Source organism: Panthera onca, chromosome F1 (genome assembly GCF_046562875.1).
Source record: "Panthera onca isolate mPanOnc1 chromosome F1, mPanOnc1 haplotype 2, whole genome shotgun sequence".
Classification (NCBI taxonomy): Eukaryota; Metazoa; Chordata; class Mammalia; order Carnivora; family Felidae; genus Panthera; species Panthera onca.
In genome coordinates, this window is record NC_138355.1 from 2,953,218 (window position 1) to 2,976,560 (window position 23,343).

Genomic DNA, 23,343 nt, shown 5'->3' on the forward strand with positions numbered 1-23,343 from the left:
ATTAACACATTTAAAACTGGTTCTGGTGGCTTCTTTTTACCATGGCTACGTGTTAGGGTTTTTGTTTTGTTTTGTTTCTTCTAAGTTTGAGGTGTCTTTCACCGGATGTTTTCTACTTAAAATTTGCTTCTATTGACTGGTTCAAAATGAAAGCTATTCCAAATTCTATAATTACAGATTCATTTTTGACGTTTGGGTCGAGAGGAATTGTTTGATAATTGCTTTCAGAAAGATTCTTTTCTTGGATGTTATTTCCACGAGAAAATTTATCTCTATAACATCTTTTTGAAAAAAACACAATTGCTAGTTTTGTTTTTGTGTTTGGTGCGCTTCGGGGCTCATGTTTAAGTCCTAAATAATCTGTGGGAAATTTCATTATTTTTGGAAATGTACTTAGCTGTATGGTAACATTCTGTTGCATGCATTTAGTCCACGAAAACAGAATTATAATTTTCTTTTGGGTGAATCCCCCAGTATTTTCTGTGAGGATTAGATATTAGGCTAAAAGTATACAAAAGTTACCAAATCAATTTTTTAAATTTTTTAAATGTTTATTCATTTGGAGAGAGACAAAGTGAGAGTTGGGGAGGGGCAGAGAGAGGGGGAGACAAAGATCCCGAAGCAGGCTCCAGGCTCTGGGCTGTCAGCACACAGCCCAATGTGGGGCTCGAAGCCACAAACCCTTAGATCACAAACTGAGCCAAAGTCAAACACTTAATGAACTGAGCCATCCAGGCACCGCAAACCATTTTTTTTAAACAAATGCATAACTAATCTGATGATTGTTATTTTTGAGCGACATATAATGACATATGAGTACTTTTGAATTTTTGAAGTTTTTCCAGATTTATGAGACATAAGTAACACACATCTGTGTAACTGTAAGGTGTACCTGTATTAATTTGATATACATTTATATTGTCAAATGCTTACCACAATAGTGATAATACTTCCATCATCTCACACAATTATCATTTCTTGTTTGTGATGATCTAGTCTTGTAGCAACTTTCAAATGATATAATACAGTATTTTTCATTGTAATCACCATCCTGCACATTAAATCCCCAGAATTTATTAATCTTGTAACAGGTAGTTTGTACCCTTTGACCAATATCTACCCATTTCTCACAGCTTCCTAACCCCGGCAACCACCAGTCGTTCTGTTTTTCATGCAATTTTGTTTTTAATTCCACATATAAGTCAGATCATACAGTGTTTTCCTGTGTCTGACTTTTCACTAAGCATAAAGCCCTCAAGTTTCACTCATGTTATCACACATGGCAGGATTTCCTTCTTGTTTTTGGCTGAAAATATTCCATTGTAAATGTATACCATATTTTTTAATCCATGGATCCACTGATGGATGCTTAGGTTGTTTCTTGACTATTGTAAATAATGCTGCAATAAACTTAGGGCTGCAGATATCTCTCCAAGGTAAGGATGTCATGTCTTTAAGATATATACCCAGAAATGGGATTATTGGCTCATATGGAGGTTCTATTTTTAGTTTTTTGAGGAGCTACCATACTGTTTTACATAGTGGCTGTCCCAATTTACAGTCCTACAGGAGTACAAGGAATTCCTTTCCTGTACATCCTTGCCAACGATATCTCTTGTCTTTTTGACAATAGCCATTTTAATAGGTCAAAGTGATATCTATATACTGCAGTTTTGATTTGCATTTCCCTGATGAATAGTGGCATTGAGCACATTCTTGTGTACCCTTGGCCATTTGAATATGTTCTAAAGAGAGACGGCTTTTAAGGTGCCTTACCCAGTTTTTAATTATATTTGTTTTTAGATGGTGAATTGTACGAATTCTTCACACATTTTAGATATTGACGTTTTTCATATTTGTAGCTTGCGAATGTTGTCATCCTTTCCATAAGTTGCCGTTCCGTCATGTTGCTTGTTTCTTTTGCTGCTCAGAAACACTGTTGATTGCATTGGTTGTTTTTGCTTTTATTGCTTGTACTTTGGATGTCTTATCCTAAATCATTCGTAAGATCTATGTCAAGGAGCTTTTATCCTATGTTTTCTTCTAGGAGTTTTATGATTTAAGATTTTATATAGAAGTCTTTATTTGCGTTTGCGTTGACTTTTGTGACTGGTGTAAGGTAGAGGCACAGTTTTATTCTTTTGCATGTTAATATCCAGTTTTCTCAGCATCATGTATTGAAGAGATTACCTTTTCTCTTTTGAGTATTCTTGGGTCTCTTAACAAAGAGATTTTATGCATGGGTTTTTAGTTGACTTTATGCATGGGTTTATTTTTGGGTTCTTGATTCTGTTTCATTCATCTTTGTGTTTGCTTATGTGCAACTTCATACGGTTTTTATTACCATAACTTCGTAATAGTTTGACACCAGCAAGTATTATGCTTCCAGCTTTGTTCTTCTTTCTTAGGATTGCTTTGGCTATTTGGGGTCTTTCTTGTTCCTTACACATTTGAGGAATGCTTTTCTTATTTCTGTGAAAAAGGTCATTGGAATTTTGACAAGGATTGCATTGACTCTGTAGGTGGTTTCAGGTAAAGTGGATATTTAATGGTAGTAATTTTTTGAATCCGTAAACAACGGGGCATCTTCCCATTTATATGTGTCTCTGCTGCTCTTTTACCAATGTCTTGTAGTGTTTACTGCACCTATCTTTCAGAAACTCCCTGATTAAATTTATTCCAAAGTATTTTTTTCTTTTTGATGTTTTGGGGAAGGGGATTTTTTTCCTTATATTCATTTTTCAGCTATTTCATTGTTATTGTTTAGAAATGCAACTGATCTCTTGATGCTGATTTTTTTATTTTTTTTTTTACTACATATAATCTATTGTCAAATTGGTTTCCATACAACACCCAGTGCTCATCCCAACAGGTGACTTCTCAATGCCCATCACCCACTTTCCCCTCTCCCCCACCTCCAATGAACTCAGTTTATTCTCAGTGTTTACGAGTCTCTTATTGTTTGCCTCCCTCCCTCTCTGTAACTTTTTCCCCCGACCACCCCACCACCCATGGTCTCCTGTCAAGTTTCTCAGGATCCACATATAAGTGAAAACATATGGTATCTGTCTTTCTCTGCCTGACTTATTTCACTTTGCATACCGTCCAGTTCCATCCACGTTGTTGTAAATGGCCAGATTTCACTCTTTCTCATTGCCAAGTATTATTCCACTCTATATATAAACCACATCTTCTTTCCCTATTGATCGGGTGATGGACTTTTAGGCTCTTTCCATAATTTGGCGATTGTTAAAAGTGCTACTGTATACATTGGGGTACATGTGCCCCTATGCATCAGCACTCCTGTATCCCTTGGGTAAATTCCCAGCAGTGCTATTGCTGGGTCATAAGGTTGTTCTATTTTTAATTATTTGAGGAGCCTCCACGCTGTTTTCCAGAGTGGCTGCACCAGTTTGCATTCCCACCAACAGTGCGAGAGGGTTTCTTTTTCTCCACATCTTTGCCAGCATCTGTAGTCTCCTGATTTGTTCATTTTAGCCACTCTGACCAGCGTGAGGTGGTATCTCAGTGTGGTTTTGATTTGTATTTCCCAGATGAGTGACGTTGAGTATCTTTCCATGTGTCTGTTGTCCATCTGGATGTCTTCTTTGGAAAATATCTATTCATGTCTTCTGCCCATTTCTTCCCTGGGTTATTTGTTTTGTGGGTGTGGAGTTTGGTGAGTACTTTACAGGTTCTGGATATTAGCCCTTCCTTTATCCGATATGTCATTTGCAAATATCTTCTCCCATTCTTCCGGTTGCCTTTCGGTTTTGTTGATTGATTCCTTTGCAGTACAGAAGCTTTTTTTCTTGACGATGTCCCAATAGTTCATTTTTCTTTACATTCCCTTGCCTTTGGAGATGTGTCAAGTAAGAAATTGCTGCAGTGGAGGTCAAAGAGGCTTTTTTCCTGCTTTCTCCTCTAGGGTTTTGATGGTTTCCTGTCTCACATTCAGCTCCTTCATCCATTTTGAGTTTATTTGTATATATGGTGTAAGAAAAGTCGTCTAGTTTCATTCTTCTGCGTGTTGCTGTCCATTTCTCCCAGAACAAAGAGACTGTCTTTTTTTCCCATGGGATACTCTTTCCTGCTTTGTCAATGTTTAGTTGGCCATATATTTGTTGGTTCACCTCTGGGGTTTCTATTCTATTCCATTGGTCTGTGTGTCTGTTTTTGTGCCAATACCATACTGTCTTGATGATCAGAGCTTTGTAGCAGAGGCTAAAGAGACAGAGTGTGAACAGGGGAGGGGCAGAGAGAAAGAAAGAGAGAGAGAGAATCCAAAGCAGGCTCCAGGCTCTGAACTGTCAGCACAGAGCCCAATAGGGGGCTTGAACCACAAGCCACGAGATCATGAACTTAGCCGAAGTCAGAAGCTTAAATGACTGAGCCAACAAGTCACCCCTGCATCTTTATGTTGATTTTGTATCCTTCATCCTTGGAACAAATTTATGGTGGTATCTTCAGGATTTTCTATATAGAAGAACATATCATCTGCAAAAAAAGACAGTTTTATTTCTTCTTTTCTGATTTGGATGCCTTTTATTTCCTTTTCTTGCCTGACTGCTTTGGCTAGGACTTCCTCTATCCTGTTGAATAGGAGTGGTCAAGTGGGAAACTTTGCCTTGTTCTTGAACTTAGAGTAAAAGCTTTCCGTTTTTTACCACTGCATACGATGTTGGCTATGGGCTTATCATAATGGGCTTCATTATGTCCAAGTGTGATAATTCAATACCCACTTTGTTGAGAGTTTTATCCTGAAAAGGTGTTGAATTTTTCAAATGCTTTTTCCTCACATGCTGGGATGATATGATTTTTTTATCCTCTTAATGTGGTGTATCAAATGTATTTATTCGATTTGATTTCTGAAGGATAATTTTGCTGAGTAAAGTATTCTTGATTGGTAGTCAGTTTTCTCTTAGCACTTTAAATATGTAATCCCACTGCCTCCTGGAGTGTAAGGTTTCTGCTGAGAAACTGCTAATAGCCTTATGAGGGTTCACTTGTAGTCACATAGTCTTTCCTCACTCTTTTTCATTCTTTTGACTTTGTTCTCTGCTGACTGGATAATCTGAGAGTTCCTGTCTTTCATTTCACTTTTTTTGCTTGATCCATTTCCTGTAAGTGATCACTCTTGCTTTTTTCATCTCCTTCATTATACTCTTCAGCTCCAGGATTTTTGTTTAGTTAGCTTTAACTATTTCCAGCTCTTTGTTAAGCTTCTCATTTTATTCATAGAGTGTTTTTCTGATTTTACTGAATTGGCTTTTTGTGTTTTCTTGTAACTCACTGAGTTTCCTTAAAACTGCTATTTTTGAATTCTCTTTTGAATAAATTACAGATCTCCATGTGTTTCTGATTTATTATGGAAGACTATTGTGATCCTTTGATGTTATCATATTTCCTTGATATTTTATATTCTTTGTAGTTTTTCATTGCTGTCTTTGCATTTGACGTAGGAGTCACCTCCTCCAGTCTTTAATGACTACCTCTTCAGTGTGTCCACACCTGATTTTCTTGCTCCAGTGGGATGCTGGAAATTCTCTGCAGGACACCTGGTTTTCCAAAAAGCTTCTCTCATCCTCGGGTGATTATCTTAGAGAGTGTTTTCTAGGGAGGGCCTCCCAGATGTGGCTGAGAAGGAGGGCCTGGAGGCACTTTATGGGCTATTGCTAGGTCCACAGATTAGACTGTAGTATGTCTGCCTGTTACGTGATGCACGGGTAGGCAAGACTTTTCCTCGGTCCCTTGGAATATAGTGCTAGATTCCCAGAGCTCCTGCAAAGGCAGTTTTGCCCGTGGGTGGATAAGATGCCAGTTTGTTGTAGGTCGGGAGACGCAACAAGGTACATCTTGTTCAACTATGATACTGATATCGCTCTGACATATGGGTATTTTAAAAGAGTTTTTCCCCTAAGATATTTCACTGATTTCTCCTTTCTTGTTATATGGACCTCATGCTACTTTAAAACTTTGTTGAAATTAAGAACTCTTATATTTAAAAGCAAAGCCGAAAATAGAGCACACATCTAGTTATTACTCCCATGTCTAAGAGTCCCTGCCTTTAGGCAATGAACTCTAATTTTTTAGTGTAACCTTCAAGTTTCTTCAGAATTTCTTTCCTGACTGATCTCTTACTACTTGCTTCCATGTATTTTATGCTTTTTTCCAAGCTCCTAAAAGCTTATACTTTTTCCTTTCTAGGCACCTAGATGCCATCTGTGTAATCTTTGTGCGCACATTCTAATCTCTAAGAAAATGGTTTTCTCCCGTTTCTTTCCCTGGTGACCTCTGCTGTTTATTTTCCCTCTTCAGTAAAGCCTTTCTTGTCCTCACAGCTTTTCACATGTCCATTCTTACAAATCACATTGTATTCTAATTGTATATTTATCTGTGTTTGAAGCAACAGATGAGTATTTCCTTGTGTATGGTTGGTAGTTCAGCACTGTTCTCTGAATTAATCAAATTAAGTCAGATGGGTAAAATTCAGAACTTGATGAAGATTGTCTTTTTATTCTTTATCAGTAAAATTATTAGAAAGCATTGGTTTTTTTATGGCTTTTTAATGGCTTTGCTTTTTAAGGAGGGAACCTGGTTTACATATGAAGAAGTTAAAGAAAGGTGAAAATGAAAAAGGGACTTCAAAAGTATCTGTGATCACACCAGTGTTGCAGAAGGCAGATTCCTTAACTGGTGGTCCACTACAAAAGAATGCAGCCATTTCATTGAAAAGGATCAGCATGAAATCAGATAAAAATCTATAAATTCTTTATGTGCCTGTGAAGGAATTTTAGCAGTGATTACCTTTTGTGGAAATAAAATGCTGTAGTGTAGGTAGGTCCAAGATAAAGCAAGAAATAACATATCAAACACACTGCTTGAAAAGTTATGATGAGGGTAAGTGACTTTGTCAAGGAGCAGTTTCAGTAGTCACCATGGAAGCATGGAAGATGAGTAACTGTAAACAACTCCTTAGAGCATTTTAATTGGGAAAGGTAATAGAGAAATGGATGATAACTGAAAAAGAATGTGAATTGCAAAGGCATTTTCTTTCTCTTTTTATTTTAAGATGGGAGCTTTTAGAGTGTGTATTCTGTTGAAAATGATCAATAGAGATAGACATGATTAATTTAATAATGTTTGCTTTTCCAAACATTAGGAAGTTTGTTGATTGTATTACATTATCTTTTAAAGATTATAGTAATTGTCTTTAGTACTCTTATTCATGTGATTTTGTGCAAGAAGTTGGTTTATTCTGAATTGGTTCCACAATGGGGTATTCTCATACAATTGAATATGCAGATTTAAAAATATATATGTATGTATGCAAGTGTATATATATATTTATAATAGATTATTCCTTTTGGACTAGAGAGCTCTAAATTACAAAAACCATGCTTCCTGTACCAACAGTGCCATTGACACAGATTGTATGCTCAATAAGTATGTGTTGAATGTGGGAATAAACAGTGGAATGAATGAATGAATGAATGCCTGTTGAGGAACTTCTCTAGAAGAAGCAAATCTTTAGTTTATTGAAAGTAGATTTCCCATCTTGCCAAGTATAAAGTCTCTTAAAAAATGTGTAAGATTCAGAAATTGTTATGTATCACTATAGCTAGAAATCGAATCATAATATAGATTCATTTGCTGTCATATTAGTTAGAAACACTGGAGTATTACTTTAACCACATGGTATAAAACACCTGCTTTGAAGGCACATTCCTGGGTTTGAATTCAGGGTCTGTTCTTGGCCAGCGACGAGGGCTTCTTGGGCAAGTCACTTCGACTTTCTGTGCCTCATTTTCTTCCTGTGTAAAATACCTAATATAATAACCTACTTCATAGTATTGTTGTGGGGCTTCAAATACCTTGAAGACATGTAAAGGGCTCATAGTAATGCCTAGAGAGTAGCTGCCTAGTGAGTCTTCAACACGTTAATATCATGATTGTTAAAAAGGGGTTTTTCATATAGGGAGTTAACTTGCACTTTCCAAGTAGGTTTTAGTGCCAGTAAAAGCTTATTTTTAGTAAAATGACAACAACACAAACAATGGTATCATTCCTATCAAATAATGCTAGTAGCATTAGGATTTTCCTTTGCTTTTGTTAGTCTTTACCTAACGTTAGTACTTTGTTGTGCTTGCTTCAGCAACACATATACTAGAACTGGATACACCTAATCCTTTGTTAATATTAGCAGTAGTATGTTTTCGATATGGTTTAATGTTACTCTGTTGTTTAATCCCCTTTGTAGAAAATTAGTTTCAAATGCAGAGATTTTATATTAGAAACAATAGGTTTAGATAGGCTTTGTATTTTAAGTATTTAATATTTGCCTGAAAAGAATTGTTGGGTTTTTTTAGACCTGCAAAGAAAATTTCTAAGAAAAAGAACAAGGTAAGCAAAAGAGACAATGTAATTTTATTTTATTTATTATTTATTTTATTTTTATTTTATTATATCATTTTGATACATATTTGTTAGGAATACTGTTCAGTGGCAAAAAATTACTTTATGAAAGATGTAGTGAAAAAATAGAAAATCTTCCTTTGTTGTAGAGACATTTGCTGTGAAAAAGTTACTTAGAAATACTAGCTATGGATAACAGTGTCTTTTTGATAAAAATCCGTTCTTTTAAAAAGTCTCTGTGGTTTCGCTTTTAAATGTTCATTCACTTATTTTTAAAATGTATTTTGAGAGAGAGCACGCACAAGTGGGGGAGGGGCCGAGGGAGAGGGGGAGAGAGAATCCCTAGCAGGCTCCATGCTGTCCTTGTGGAGGTCAACGTGGGACTCAAACTCAGGAACCCTGAGGTCATGACCTGAGCCAAAATGGAGTCGGATGCTCAACCGACTGAGCCACTCAGGTGCCCCTGTTTTTGCTTTTATAAAAAGATGGCTATTTATCACTTCTCTACACCTAGTATATTTTATAAATATTTCGGGGACATCTTGAAATGGTATTATTCATTGGTAGGTCAAAAAGCAAATTACCTCTATGGATGACCTTGTCGACTTCATTCAGTCATCTGAAACAGCTTCAGAGCATTGTGAGTTGCCTTACTCTAAGAATTTCATGTTGCTGATTGAACAACTTGGCATGGATTGTAAAGGTAGGAAGCCTTTTTACGTATAGTGCTGTAGTAATATGTGCACACCTTGCCTACTACTGCACCATAGAGCACTGCTGTATTATAGAGCTGCTCATCTCAGAAATATGTTTTATATTAAAATAAAAGGAGCACTATTGTATCCTCTCAGCCAAAGAGTCATCATTTCTACTGTACCTTTCTTAGTGGGAATGGCACATCTAATGTGTTTGTTAACTCTGCTTCTGTTCTGTGCCTACACCCAGGTCAGGTCATTATTTTTCTCCTAGATGAATGAAATAACCTCAGGACTGTTTTCCCTGCCGTTCTACCTCCCAGGACCTTGGTCTACACTGCAACCATAATTAGTATATGTTTTAAAAAATGTGTCTTTCATCATGGTACCCCCTTGCTTAAAGCATAGCTATTACTTCTCATTGCTATTAGGTTAAAGGCCACAGTCCTCTGGCTTCATCTTGTATGGTTTTACATCCTTCTTTCCGTCTGTGTCTTATCCAATGTTTTAGACGTTCTTCCTGTGAAAGAGCTTTTTGTTTCCAACAGCTTTAGTTAGGTAAACTGCACATATATGAAGTGTGTCATTTGATAGTTTTGACATATGTTTACACGTATGAAACGATAACCATAATCCAGACAGTTAACATATTCATCACCCTTAAAAATCTCATGTCCCTTTATATTCCCTTATTATGAAGCTGCCAAATTGTTTTCTAAAGGAGTAGTATGGTTTTCCATTCCCACCAGCAGTCTGTGTCAGCACCAATTCCTACATACATATTCATGAACACTTAGTATTGTCAGCTTTTTAAATCCTAGCCATTCAGATGGATATTTAGTATATATCTCATTATGGTTTCAATATACATTTCCCTAATAACGGATGATGGTGAGCATATTTTCATGTGCTTGTTTGCCATCTGTGTATCTTCTTTGAATTGTCCAAATCTTTGGTTGTTTTAAAAATTTGTTCGTTTGTGTTCTTAGTTGTTGAGTTTTCAGAATTCTTTGTATAATCTAGACACAGTTCCTTCTTATTTTGCTTTCTTTTTTTTTTGTGGTTGTTGTTTCCACTGAGGCATTTTATTTGCACATATGTATTACATCCCTAGAAAAAGAATCCCAGGATTTCCCCTTCTGTGTGTTTTCATCTTGCTTCTTCATGGTCCATGACTGTAGTCAGTATAATGAAACAAAACTGAGCAGATTATTCTGCCATTTTTCTAGATCTTTGCATTGTCCATCAATTCTGGGGCCAGTCACTCCATGCTTGCTTAACCTGCCTGTGAGTTTCACAATTTTCCCAACTCTGTGATCATCAATGATTTTAAATTCACCAGTGTAACCATGCTTCATCATCACAGTTAGAAAATGGACAATGTCTTTGGAGCATGGCCTAGTAAGAACCTGGAGCTTGCTTCTCTTTTCAGTATTGTTATGCTTTGGGGAGCATCTGCCACGACATTCACATGCATCATGATGGTGGCACAGAAAGATGGTGGAAAGAGCTAGGTACAGTTCCTTTCTCACCTCTCTTTTTTTTGCAAGGTTTTTCTTCTCCCACTCTGTGACTTTTCCTTGTCTCAACAGTGTTTTTGAAGAGTAGTTTTTCTTTTTGGTGAAGTCCAGTTTACACATTCATTTGTTCTTGTATGATTGTTGCTTTTGGTTTTCATATCTGAGAAATATTTGCATAGCACAAGGTCACAAAGCTTTTATCTCATGCTTTCTTTTAGAAGTTTTATAGTTTTAGGTCTTACATTTAGATCTATGACCCATTTTATATTCTTTTTTATTTGCGATACAGAGTATGGACACAAGTTCATTCTTTTGCATATGGATATCTAGTTGTTCCAGCACCATTTATTGAAAAGGCTGTGTTTTCTCCACTTTATGCCATTGTTCCTTTGTCATAATCAGTTGGCCACATATGTGAGGGTTTAAGTATGGGTTCTATTCTGTCTCATTGATCTCTTTGTCCATCTTTGTACCAATATTATGCTGTTTTAATCACTGCCAGTTTATAAGGATTTTTGAAATCAGGTAGTGTTTGTCGTCCTGCTCTGTTCTTTTCAGTGTTCTTCCGCTACTCTGGATCCTTTGCATTTCCACGTGAATTTTAGATTCAGTTTGTCTGTTTCTTAAAACAAACAAACAAACAAAAACCAACTCTGGTGGTCTTCTGGAATTTAAGTTTAGATTATGTTGAATCTACAGATTTATTTGGGGAGAATTGACTTCTTGACAATATTGAATCTTTTAACCCCTGAACAGAGTATATATCTCTCCCTTGATATAGGCCTTTTAAAATTTTCTCAGTAATATTTTGTAGTGTTTAATGTATAGGTCTTTCTGTCTTTTATGATATTAACTGTGATTGTTTTTTTAATATATCTTAAATTTAATTTTTTTTAATGTTTACTCTTGAGAGAGAGACAGAGCATGACTTGGGGAGGGGAGGAGAGAGAGGTAGACAGAATCTGAAGCAGGCTCCAGGCTCCAAGCTGTCAGTACAGAGCCCGACGTGGGGCTTGAACTCACCAACGGTGAGATCATGACCTGAGCCCGGCCCAGTGCTTAACCAACTGAGCCACCCAGATGCCCCGAAATTTTAATTATTGATTCTTTATAGCTAATATATAGAAATACAGTTGATTTTTGTGTAAAGATTCTGTATCCTCCAACCTTGATAAATTTATATGTATAGATATATTTAATATTAGAGAGAGTACATGAGCAGGGGAGAGGGGCAGAGAGAGAGAGAGATCGAGAGAGAGAAAGAGAGAGAGAGAGAGAGAATCTTAAGAAGTCTCCATGCTCAGTGCGAGCCTGACATTGGGGCTCCATCCCATGACGCTGGGATCATAGCCTGAGCTGAAACCAAGAGACAGACATTCAACCGACTGAGAGATCCATGTGCCATGGTAAATTCATTTATTAATTCTAGTAGCATTTTTCTTAATTCTTTCAAATTTTCTATATAAGCAAAAGTCATAAAAATTCATTTTTAACTACTATTTTACTAACAATGGTAAATACTGTGGACTTGTAGCCAATACATTCTCTGTCACAACTAATCAGCTTTGCCATTGTACTATAAGAGCAGCCAATAGATACTGCATAAATTAATGGACATGGCTGTATTTTGATAAAATTTAATTTACCAAAACAAGTAACGTGGCCCACAGGTTGGAGTTTGCCAACTTCTATTTTGTGACCATGTCGTTGCTAATAGAGACAGTTTCACTTCATTTTCTATCTGGATGTCCTTTGTTGCTTTATCTTGTTTGCCCTGATTAGAACTGCTAGTATAGTGCTGAACAAAAAAAGTCATTCAGTGAATGTCATTCTTGTCTTCTTCCTGATCTTATAGGAAATGCATTCAGTTTTTCACCATTATATACAACGTTAGTTGTAGAGTTATCATGACTTGTTTTGTTTTGTTTTGTTTTAAATCATTTTGAAGTTCCCTTGTATTCCAGGATTGCCAAAAGTTTTTATCTGGAATGGATGTTGAATTTTGACAAGGAACTTATCTTATCTACGGAGATGATCATATAATTTTCTTTTTTAAAAGTTTGTTAATATGGTGAATAACACTAATTGGTTTTTGAAACTTAAACCAACTCTGCATTTCTGGGATAAACCCCATTTGTTAACAACAAATTATCTCTTAGTGTATTGTTAGATTCCCCTCCCCACATACACACATGGCTGTAGTTTAATTAACTAATTAATTAATTAAATACAATTTATTATCAAGTTAGTTAACATACAGTGTATTCATTGTGCTCTTGGCTTTGGGAGTATATTCCCATGATTCATTACTTACATACCACACCCAGTGCTCATCCCAACAAGTGCCCTCCTCAATGCCCATCACCTATTCTCCCCTTTCCTCCACCCCTCCATGAACCTTCAGTCTGTTCCCTGTATTTAAGAGTTTCTTATGGTTTAACTCCCTATCTGTTTGAAACTATTTCCCCCCTTCTATTCCCCCATGTTCTTCTGTTAAGTTTCTCAAAATCCACATTTGAGTGAAAATATATGATATGTTTTTCTCTGACTGATTTCACCTCACATACTACCCTCCAGTTCCATCCATGTCGTTGCAAATGGCACGATTTCATTCTGTCTCATTGCCAAGTAATATCTATTGTATATATAAACCACATCTTTACCCATTCATCAGTTGATGGACATTTGGGTTCTTTCCATAATTTGGTGATTCTTGATAGTATAAACTTTGGGGCACATGTGCCCCTATGAATCAGCACTCCTGTATCCCTTGGATATACGCCTAGTAGTGCAATTGCTGGGTTGTAGGGTAATTCTATTTTTAATTTTTTGAGGAACCTCCACACTGTTTTCTGGAGCAGCGGCACCAACCATGCATTCCCACTGACAGTGCAAGAGAGTTCGCATTTCTGCACATCCTGACCAATGTCTGTTCCCTGAATTGTTAATTTTATCTACTCTGACCGGTGTGAGGTGGTATCCCAATGTGGTTTTGATTTGTATTTCCCTGATGAGCGACGTTGAACATCCTTTCATGTGCCTGTTGGCAATCTGGATGTCTTCTTTGGAAAAGTGTCTATTCATGTCTTCTGCCCAATTCTTCCCTGGATTGTTTTTAGGGTGTTGAGTTTGGCCAATTCTTTCTAGAGTATGGGTACTAATCCTTTATCTAATATGTCATGTGCAGATATCTTCTCCCATTCCGTTGGTGCCTTTTAATTTTGTGGATTGTTTCCTTTGAAGTGCAGAAGCTTTCTACCTTGATGAGGTCCCAAGAGTCCAGTTTTGCTTTTACGTCCTTTGCCTTCGGAGGTGTGTTGAGTAGAAGTTGCTGTAGCCAAGGCCAAAGAGGTTGTGGCCTGTGTTCTCCTCCAGGGTTTTGATGGTTTCCTCTCTCACATTGAGGTCTTTCATCCATTTTGAGTTTATGCACGGTGTAAGAAACTTGTCCTGTTTCATTCTTCCGCATGTTGCTGTCCAGCCCTCCCAGCACCATTTGCTAAAGAGCCTATCTTTTTCCCATTGGATACTCTTACCTGCTTTGCCAAGGTTTATTTGGCCATACATTTGTGGGTCCATTTCTATATTCTCTATTCCATTCGCCTTTGCGTCTCTTTTTGTGCCGATAGTATACTCCCTTGATGATTGCAGCTTTGTAGTAGAGGCTAACGTCTGAGATTGTGATTCCTCCAGCTTTGGTTTTCTTTTTCAACATTACTTTGGCTATCTGGGATCTTTTGTGGTTCCATACAAATTGTAGGATTGTTTGTTCTAGCTCTGAGAATACTGGTGCAACCTTGATTGGGATTGCACTGAATGTGTAGATTGCTTTGGGTCGTTATCGACATTTTCACAATATTTCTTCTTCCAGTCCATGAGCATGGAATGTTTTTCCATCTCTTTGTGTCTTCTTTAATTTCTTTGATATGTTTTCTATAGTTTTCAGGATACAAAACTCTTATAGCTTTGGTCAGGTTGATTCCGAGGTATTTTATGGTTCTTGGTGTAATAGTAAATGAGCTCGGTTTCTTGATTTCTCTTTCTGTGGCTTCATTATTGGTATATAGAAGTGCAATCAATTTCTGTGTGTTGATTTTGTATCCTGTGACTTCGCTGAATTCATGTATCAGTTGGAGCAGCTTTTTGGTGGAGTCTTTCGGGTTTTCCATGTAGAGTATCATGCCATCTGCGAAAAGTGTAAGTTTAACTTCTTCTTTGCCAATTTGGATGTGTTTTATTTCATTTTGTTGTGTGATTGCTGAGGCTAGGCCTTCCAACACTATGTTCAATAACACTGGTGAGAATGGACGTCCCTTTCGTGTTCCTTATCTTCGGCGGGCAGGGTAGGGGGGAAGTTCTCTGTTTCTCCCCATTGAGGATATTCGCAGCAGGCTTCTCATATATGGCTTTTATGATGTTAAGGTATGTTCCTTGTATCCCAACTTTCTTGAGGGTTTCTTATTAACAAAGGATGCTGTATTTTGTCAAATGTTTTTTTTCTGTAATGATTGACAGGATCATATGAATGATCATATCCTTTCTTCTATTAATGTGATGTATCATTTTGATTGATTTGCGAATATTGAACCAGCCCTGTAGCCCAGGAATGAATCCCACTTGATCATGGTGAAGAATTCTTTCATATACTACCGAATTGGATTTGCTAGGATCTTGTTAAGAATTTTGGCATCCATGTTCATCAGGAATATTGGCCTGTCATTCTCCTTTTTAGTGGGGTCTCTGTGTTTGGAATCAAGGTAATGCTAGCTTCATAGAAAGAGTCTGGAAGCTTTTCCATTGTTCAACAGCTGGAAAAGAATCGGTATTAACTCTGCTTTAAATATCTGGTAGAATTCCCGTGGGAAGACTTCTGGCCCAGGAATCATATTTCTTGGGAGATTTTTGATAACTGATCGAATTTCTTCTCTGGTTATGGGTCTGTTCAAATTTTCTATTTCTTCACATTTGAGTTTCTGTAATGTGTAGTTGTCTAGGTATGTGTCCATTTCTTCCAGGTTGTCCAGTTTGTTGGCATATTCATTTTCGTAGTATTCTCTAATAAATGTATTTCTGTGGTGTTGATTGTGACCTCTCCTTTTTCATTCATGATTTTATCTATTTGGATTCTCTTTTCTTTTTGAGAAAGCTGGCTAGGGGCTTATCAAGTTTATTTATTCTTTAAAAAAAAACAACTCTTAGATTCATTGATCTGTTCTACTATTTTTTTGTTTGTTTTTTGGGGTTTTTCTTTTGGAATCTATAGTGTTTATTTCTGCTCTAATCTTTCTTATTTCTTCTAGTGGCTGTAGGGTTTCTTTGCTGTTCTTCTAGTTTCTTTAGGTGTGATGTTCGATTTTGTATTTCAGATTGTTCTTATTTCTTGAGAAAGGCCTGGATGGCAATGTGTTTTCCTTTTAGGGCTGCCTTTGCTGCATCCCGAAGGGGTTGGACTGTCATGTTTTCATTTTCATTTGCCTGCATATATTTTTTCTAATTTTTCCTTTCATCATCTGTTTGGCCCATTCTTTCTCCAATATGATGTTCTTTAACCTCCTTGCATTTAGAGGCTTCCCAAACTTTTTCTTTTGTTTGATTTCAATTTTCATAGAGTTGTGAATGAAAATACGCATGGTATGATCTCTGTTCTTTTATATTTATGGAGGGCTGTTTTGTGACCCACTGTATGATCTGTTTTGGAGAATGTTCCACGTAGACTAGAGAAGAATGTGTATTCTGCTGCTGCTGGATGAAATATCTGAATAGATCTGTCAAATCCATCTGGTCCAGCGTATCATTCAGGGCCTTTGTTTACCGATTTTGTGCCTAGGTGATCTGTCCATTGTTGTTAGGGAGTATTAAAGTCCCCTACAATTTCCATATGATTATAAATAAGATTGCTTATGTTTGTGATTAATCAAGGTATATATTTGGGGGCTCTCAAGTTGGGAGCACCAACATTTACAATTTTTAGCTCTTCTTGATGGATAGATCCCTTAATTATGATATAATGCCCTTCGCCATTTCTTGTTAGAGACTTTATGTTAAAATCTCATTTGTCTGATCTAAGTATGGCTACCCCAGCTTTCTTTTGACTTCCAGTAGCATAATACATGCTACTATATCCCCTAACCTTCAATCTAATGGTGTCCTCATGTCTCAAATAAGTCTCTTGTAGACAGCATATAGATGGATTTTGTTTGTTTTTTAATCCATTCAGATACCCTATGTGTTTTGATAAGGGCATCTAGTCCCTTCACATTCAGAGTGATTATTTAAAGATATGGATTTCATGTCATTGTGTTGTCTGGAGCTTTCATGCTTGTGGTGATGTTTCTGGTCCTTTGTAGCCTTGACAACATTCCACTCACAGAGTCTCCTTAGGATCTCCTGCAGGGCTGGTTTAGGGGTCATGAGCTCTTGTAGTTTTTGTTTTTCTGGGAAAGCCTATCTCTCCCTCTATTCTGAATGACATCCTTGCTGGAGAAAGCATTCTTAGCTGCATATTTTCCTATTCATCACATGGACTTTTTCCTACCATCACCTCCTGGCCTGCCAAGTTTCAGCTGGCTGGTCTGCTACTACCCATATGTGTCTACCTTTGTAGGTTAAGGCCCGTTTGTCCCTTGCTGCTTTCAGAATTCTCTTTTCTCTTTGTAACTTGCCAGCTTCACTATGATATGCTGTGGAGAAGACCTATTGTTGAATCTGAAGAGAGTTGTCTGTGCCTTCTGGATTTGGATGTCTGCTTCCTTCTCCAGATTAGGGAGGTTCTCACCTATAATTTGTTCAAGTAAACTTTCTACCCTTTTTCTATCTCTCTCTTACGCTGGAAGTCTTATAATCCGGATATTATTACATTTCATCGAATCACTTAGTTTTCTAATACTCCCCTCATGGTCTAATATTTTCTTATCACCCTTTTTCTTGGCTTCGTCATTTTCCATAATTTCATCTTCTATGTCACTTATTCTCCCCTCTGTTTCCTCCATCTTTGCTGTTACTGCATCTAGTTTATTTTGCATCTTATTTACAGTATTTCTTAATTGCTGTGACAATTTCTTAGTTCCTTGATCCCTGCAGCAATAGATTCTCTGCTGTCTTCTATGTTTTTTTGTAAGCTCAGCTTTTAATCTTACAACAATTATTCTAAATTCTTGAACCGATATTGTTTATATCGTTTTGAGCAATTCTCTAGCTCTCATTTCTTCCTGGAGTTTCTTTTGAGAATTCTTACATTTCATCAGTGTTCGGTACTTTATGTGTTTTCCTAGTTGTCATGTGTCCTGCATCTGTGAGCACTCTCCAGGGCCTGGCCCTTCAACAGGTGTCTTTGGAGTGTGTTTCATGCTCTCTGTTGTGACTCTGGTTGCTTTATTTCCCTACTCATATTGGTGGGTTGGTCATTCCAGCAGGTGTGCTTAGATTTGTTCATAATTTAACCTTGGAAAAGAATTTAAACAGTTGGGGGGGGGGGGTGATGGAAGATGCCTTCTCCCATACAAAGGGGGAAATGACAGGGGCAAAGGAAAAGAGAAGAAGACAAAAAATTGACCAGGCAGAGAGTCAGAGAAACTATACAACTTAATCCAGGCAGTGAAGAGAGAGAGAGGAAAATAAGGAGATACAGAAGAGGTGCAGAAAGAATAGATTAAAAATCTCCATGACCTGGCAAGTTGTCCCTATGGGCGGCCCCTGGAGATGTTTATGTCACTCCGTAGCCTGGATTCCTAGATTTCCACATCTTCTTGCCTCACTGCTGTGTTTGAGGGATGCGTTAATTACACATCCCCCTACTTCTCTGCCATGTTGACACCCCCTCTTTAATGTAGTGTTAGACTTGATTTGTGGATGGTTTCTTCAGAAATTGTACTCCCATGATTATGACAGAATTTTCTTTCTTATAGTATCTTTGTCTTGTTTTGGTTTCAGGTAATGCTAGCCTTATAGAATGAGGTGAGAAATATTTCTCCTCTCCATTTTGGGGGAAGACTTTGTGTAGAATAGATAACATTTCTCCCTAAAATGGATGAATTTACTAGTGTAGCCCCTTGGCCCTGGAATTGTTTTCTGTGGAAAGATCTTTAAGACTGTAGTTTCTTTTATACATATAGATTTAGTTAGCTTATCGGTTCTTTTTTTCCTTTATTTTATTTTATTTTTTTTTATTTAATTTCACTTCATTTCATTTCACTTCACTTCATTTCATTTCATTTCATTTCATTTCAGTAATCTTTACACCCAACATGGGGCTTGAACTCACAATCCAGAGATCAAGAGTCACATGCTCTACCAACTGAGCCAGCCAGGCACCCTTTATTCTTGATTGAGCTTTGATAATTTCTGTCTTTTACGGGATTTACCCACTGCATCTGAGTTGTCAAATTAATTATATAAATTTCATAATATTACTTTGTTAATTTTTTAGTATCTGTGAATCTCCAGTAATGTTAGTTACATTACTAATCTCTTTTATATTGTTAATACTTCCCTTGTTTCTCTTCATTTTGGGATAAGTCTTGTTAGAAATTAATCCCTTTTTTCACCTTCTGAAAGAATTTGGTTTCATTGATTATTCTCTATCGTTTTTCTGCTTTCTTTCATGTGATTTAATGTCTTTGAGTTTTATTAGTTCCTTTCTTCTGCTTGGTGTGGGTTTAATTTGTTTTCCTTTTCTAGTTTCAAAAGGTGGAACCCAATGTCATAGATTTCAGACCTTTCTTCTTCCTCTTCTTCTTCTTATTCCCTCTCATTCCCCCCTCCTTCTTCTTTCTCCTCCTCTTTTTATCCTTCTCCTCCTCCTCCTTCTTCTTTTTCTTCTTCTTCCTTTCCTGCTCTGTCTCCCTCTGCCTCTCCTCCATCTCTCCTCTTCCCTTTCCTCTTTCCTCCTCCTTTTCTTCTTCTTCTTCTCCCATCTTTCCCTCTCCATCTCGCTCTCCTCTTCACTACTCTTCCTCTTCCTCTTCTTCCTTCCTTCTCCTCCTCTGTCCTCTTCCTCCTCCTCTTTCCATCTCCTCCTACTCTTCTGCTTCTCCTCCTTCCCTCCTCCTCCTCCACCTCCTTCTTCTTCTTCTTTTTCTAGATGCTGTAGAAATCTATTGGCATTAATTTACCAAAATTTTTCTCAATTGTGAAAAATTAAAATCAGTTCTTCAACCTTTAGAAAGAAAAAAGAATATCTCTTTACTATAATACACCACGAAATAGGTTATCTGCCATATTGTGTGTGTGTGTGTGGGGGGGGGGGTTAATGAAACTATGGCCACAATCCATTTCACACAACTTTTAAGACAGGTAAATAAATACCCAGTTATTTCCTTTGGGGCCAGCCACAAAACTTTAAGGAATAGACCCTAGACATGTATGTACATGGCAGAGCAGGCTCCTGTTTGAGCCAGGCAGTTTTAGTATCATTTCCAGGGGTAAGCAATCTATGGCCCATGGACTGAATGTGGCTTGGCTTGTGTGTGTATGGCTCTGAGCTAAGAAAAGTTTTATATTTTTTAAAGCGTTGTAAACAAAGCAAAAACAAAGTAATATGTGACAAAAGTACATGGTCTACAAAGCTTAAAATATTTACAGTTTGGCTTTTTACAAAAAAAGCTTGCAGACCCTTCATTTATACCAATGTCGTACAGAATTCAGATGGTGCAATTACAGTTCCGAGATATTGTTCCTTTATTCTGACCCAGAATGTAGAGACATCATACAAAGATGATCCTCTGATGTCATGTGTTAGAATTCCTTTTCTCTTTTTTCTTCATCTTCACATCATTAAATTTCATCCTTATCTCTCTCTCTACGAGTGTGGAGATTTTTCAATTTTTCATTTAGTAAGGCAGCGATTACTTTTGCATCTCTAGCATCTATTTGCTCTCCCCAAATGTTTCCCTTTGCTTTTTCATAGGGATAACATTTAAAAGTCGGATAGACTCTGATGCCAGCTTTCTGGCATGTTTGAGCCTAAGCCTGACAGTCTATTTTTCCACCTTTCACTTTTCCTTTCATCATCCTAGCCAAGAGCTTAAACTCTAGAGAAAAATTTTGGCAAGGTCCACACCAAGGAGCATAAAATTCAATCACCCAGTCATTTTTCCCTTGTATAACTTTTTCATCGAACGTCTGAAGCATTAGATTTGTGGATGCTTGAGGTAGAAATCCCAGACCCCAAATCTCTCTTCTAGCCATTGTAACTGTGATACTGAAAAGATTTATTTGGTTTTTGAGGGGGGGGGGAATCTTATCTCAGGGTATCTCTGAGCACTTGGTTGGGCACAAAAAGAATGATACTTTTGGCAGTCTATACTGCCAAAAGTAACTGTCCAGTTAGTGTCCAGGCCATTCTTTTCCATTCTGGCATTAGGACTTGACATGGATGACACCATGGGAGTAGAAGTCAACCATCCAGACTTCTTCATGGTTTCTTTGTTTAACTAGTTCATTGAAAGTGGTGGGTGTCAGGGAGGTCACTGTAGGCTCCTAGGATCCTCTATGAATTCCAAGATCTGTTGTTCAGCAGAGTGGTGTCCTTCTTATTCATGAACCTCGGATTTGTTGAATATCACTGTTGTTGAATCCGCCTGAATGTTATATGTGTTACAGGGTCCCTCGTGAACTGTACCATCTAGTGTACCAAACTTAAGCTGAGCACACAGATGCTTTGATGCTTTTTGTAACTCTGGCAATAAAGCTTGACATGGTGGACACCATGGCACAAACAAATCAACAAGCCACGGTTCCTGTCATCGGCAGGAATATTTTGAGGTCCAATTGTGACAACATGAGAATTACCACTTTCTTTGGCAAAGGGTAGTATATCATAAAGTATCTTCTTTCCATGATGAATTTCATATTCTTTGGTTCCTTGTCATTTAAATACTGCTAGACATGGCTGAAATAAGGAGAGAATACTACAGATGTCTGGTGCAGAGGGACAGTCAGCTTGACAACTTGAATATGTTCACTTTTGAGTAGAGTTTTTAGTTCCCTCAACTCAGGATCATTTCGATTTTCATGTTTTCCGAAACTAAATGATAAGAGCCACTGATGATGAGCAAATCGATCCGTTAGTGTATTTGCCAAAAGTAGCTCAAAATCTGGAAGACTATGCACGATTTCCAAATATATTTTTCGAGCATCCAATGAATTAAGGGACAAAACGCTGCTTTTCTCTCTGTTATTTAATGTGGTTCCAGAGGAAAATAGGCAGTGGTACTTGTCATAATATCCAGACTTTTACAAAGTTTGTCCTGGGTGGCACAGTCCATCCATCCTACATTAACCAGACCATCCAACATGCCCCTGAGCCTGAGTCGTGTCTATGAAGTTAAACAATCTCCTCCTTTGCAACAAAAAGTGATCAGCTGGTCAATACCAGCAGCAAAAGCAGTTTCTATGGAGTGAACACAATTTCCTGTCCATAATTCCATCACTGTGTTTCTAACGCGCTGCATGGCAAAACTCACCAAACTTTCCTTTGATCTGTCCCTGTGATATTTCACTGTGGCCGTTCCAGACCTAAAAAGGAAGAGGCTGGGAGATCCGTTGACTCCTTTTATTCGGCAAAGCATTCTATCATCACCACAGTTAACAGCACCAATTCGAAGTAATCCATCTACTTCTTTAGCACAGTCTCTCCATGTGGGAGCTAATTCATGGCAGTGTGAACATCCTGGGGAGTAAAAGTTCACAAACTACAGTTCTCCAGAATGAACAGCAGCATGCAATTCTCTTCTATCCAGTGTCATGCTTTAGGATCATCATCATAAATACCAAAATCATAACGATCATAATCCCAGCTTTCATACGGGCCACCTTCTGGATCATCTGCAAGTTTCTTTTCTCCGTATTTGTCATAATTTTCCTACAGATCTTCATCTTTGAGTACTTCATATGCTCTACTTATTTTTGAAAATCACTCTGTACGTTAGGATTATTCATTTGGTTGGTAGGTTGGTTGGTTGGTTGGTTATTTATTTATTTATTTAGTGTTTATTTACTGAGAGAGACAGAGATGGAATGCAAATGGGTTAGGGGCAGAGAGAGGGAGACACAGAATCCAAAGCAGGCCCCTGGCTGCGAACCATCAACCCAGATTCCGACGTGGGGTTCTAACACACGACCTGCGAGATCATGACCCGAGCGAGCGGAAGTTGGACGCTCAACAGACTGAACCACCCAGGCACCCCGAATTATTCGTTTTTGTTTATAGTTTTTTGTTTTTTATCAGGATGTAGCTTCAATGCCAACTTCGTGAATGTTTGTCTTATCTCTGCTGCTCGCAGTGCTGGATACTCCAAGTAAACTGTAAAAACCCTGATCTGTGCCCACTAAAACGGCCATATACATTATTAGGAAACAGAATTACCCTTTTCAGGTCCCGGACGTAGTCATTTTCGTTGAACCAGACCCCCTTCTTTCTCTGATACAAGTTCTGATGAAAGTGAACATTCAGATATACAGCTGGTTCCAAATGAGAGAATATGCAAGTTTGAGAACTTGTGTTCATGTTACTCCAAGAGCGAATCAAGCATCATGAAATTTTCTCCCAAAATGTCAATCTGTGTAGGGTCAGTAATCCCCACTTCCTCAGATCACAAAAGATATCAAAACACTTTGAGGAATCTAAACTTCTTAACATTCTGTTTCTCCTTTCTTCCTTTAATCCTAAATGTGTAAATCTCTTTACCTGCGAATGGTCTCTGGCTCATTTCTAA

General features: G+C 37.6%; 1 protein-coding gene and 2 pseudogenes across 1 annotated transcript in view; 1 reads left to right on the top strand and 2 right to left on the bottom strand.

The window, feature by feature from the left end:
- Positions 1-23,343, bottom strand: part of LOC132676859 (uncharacterized) — a 349,918-nt gene that overhangs the window by 147,825 nt on the left and 178,750 nt on the right. The window lies entirely within an intron of this gene.
- LOC132677176 (ankyrin repeat domain-containing protein 26-like) overlaps positions 1-23,343 on the top strand; it is a 161,001-nt pseudogene that overhangs the window by 99,794 nt on the left and 37,864 nt on the right.
- LOC132686894 (endoplasmic reticulum disulfide reductase DNAJC10-like) lies at positions 20,402-23,135 on the bottom strand (annotated as a pseudogene).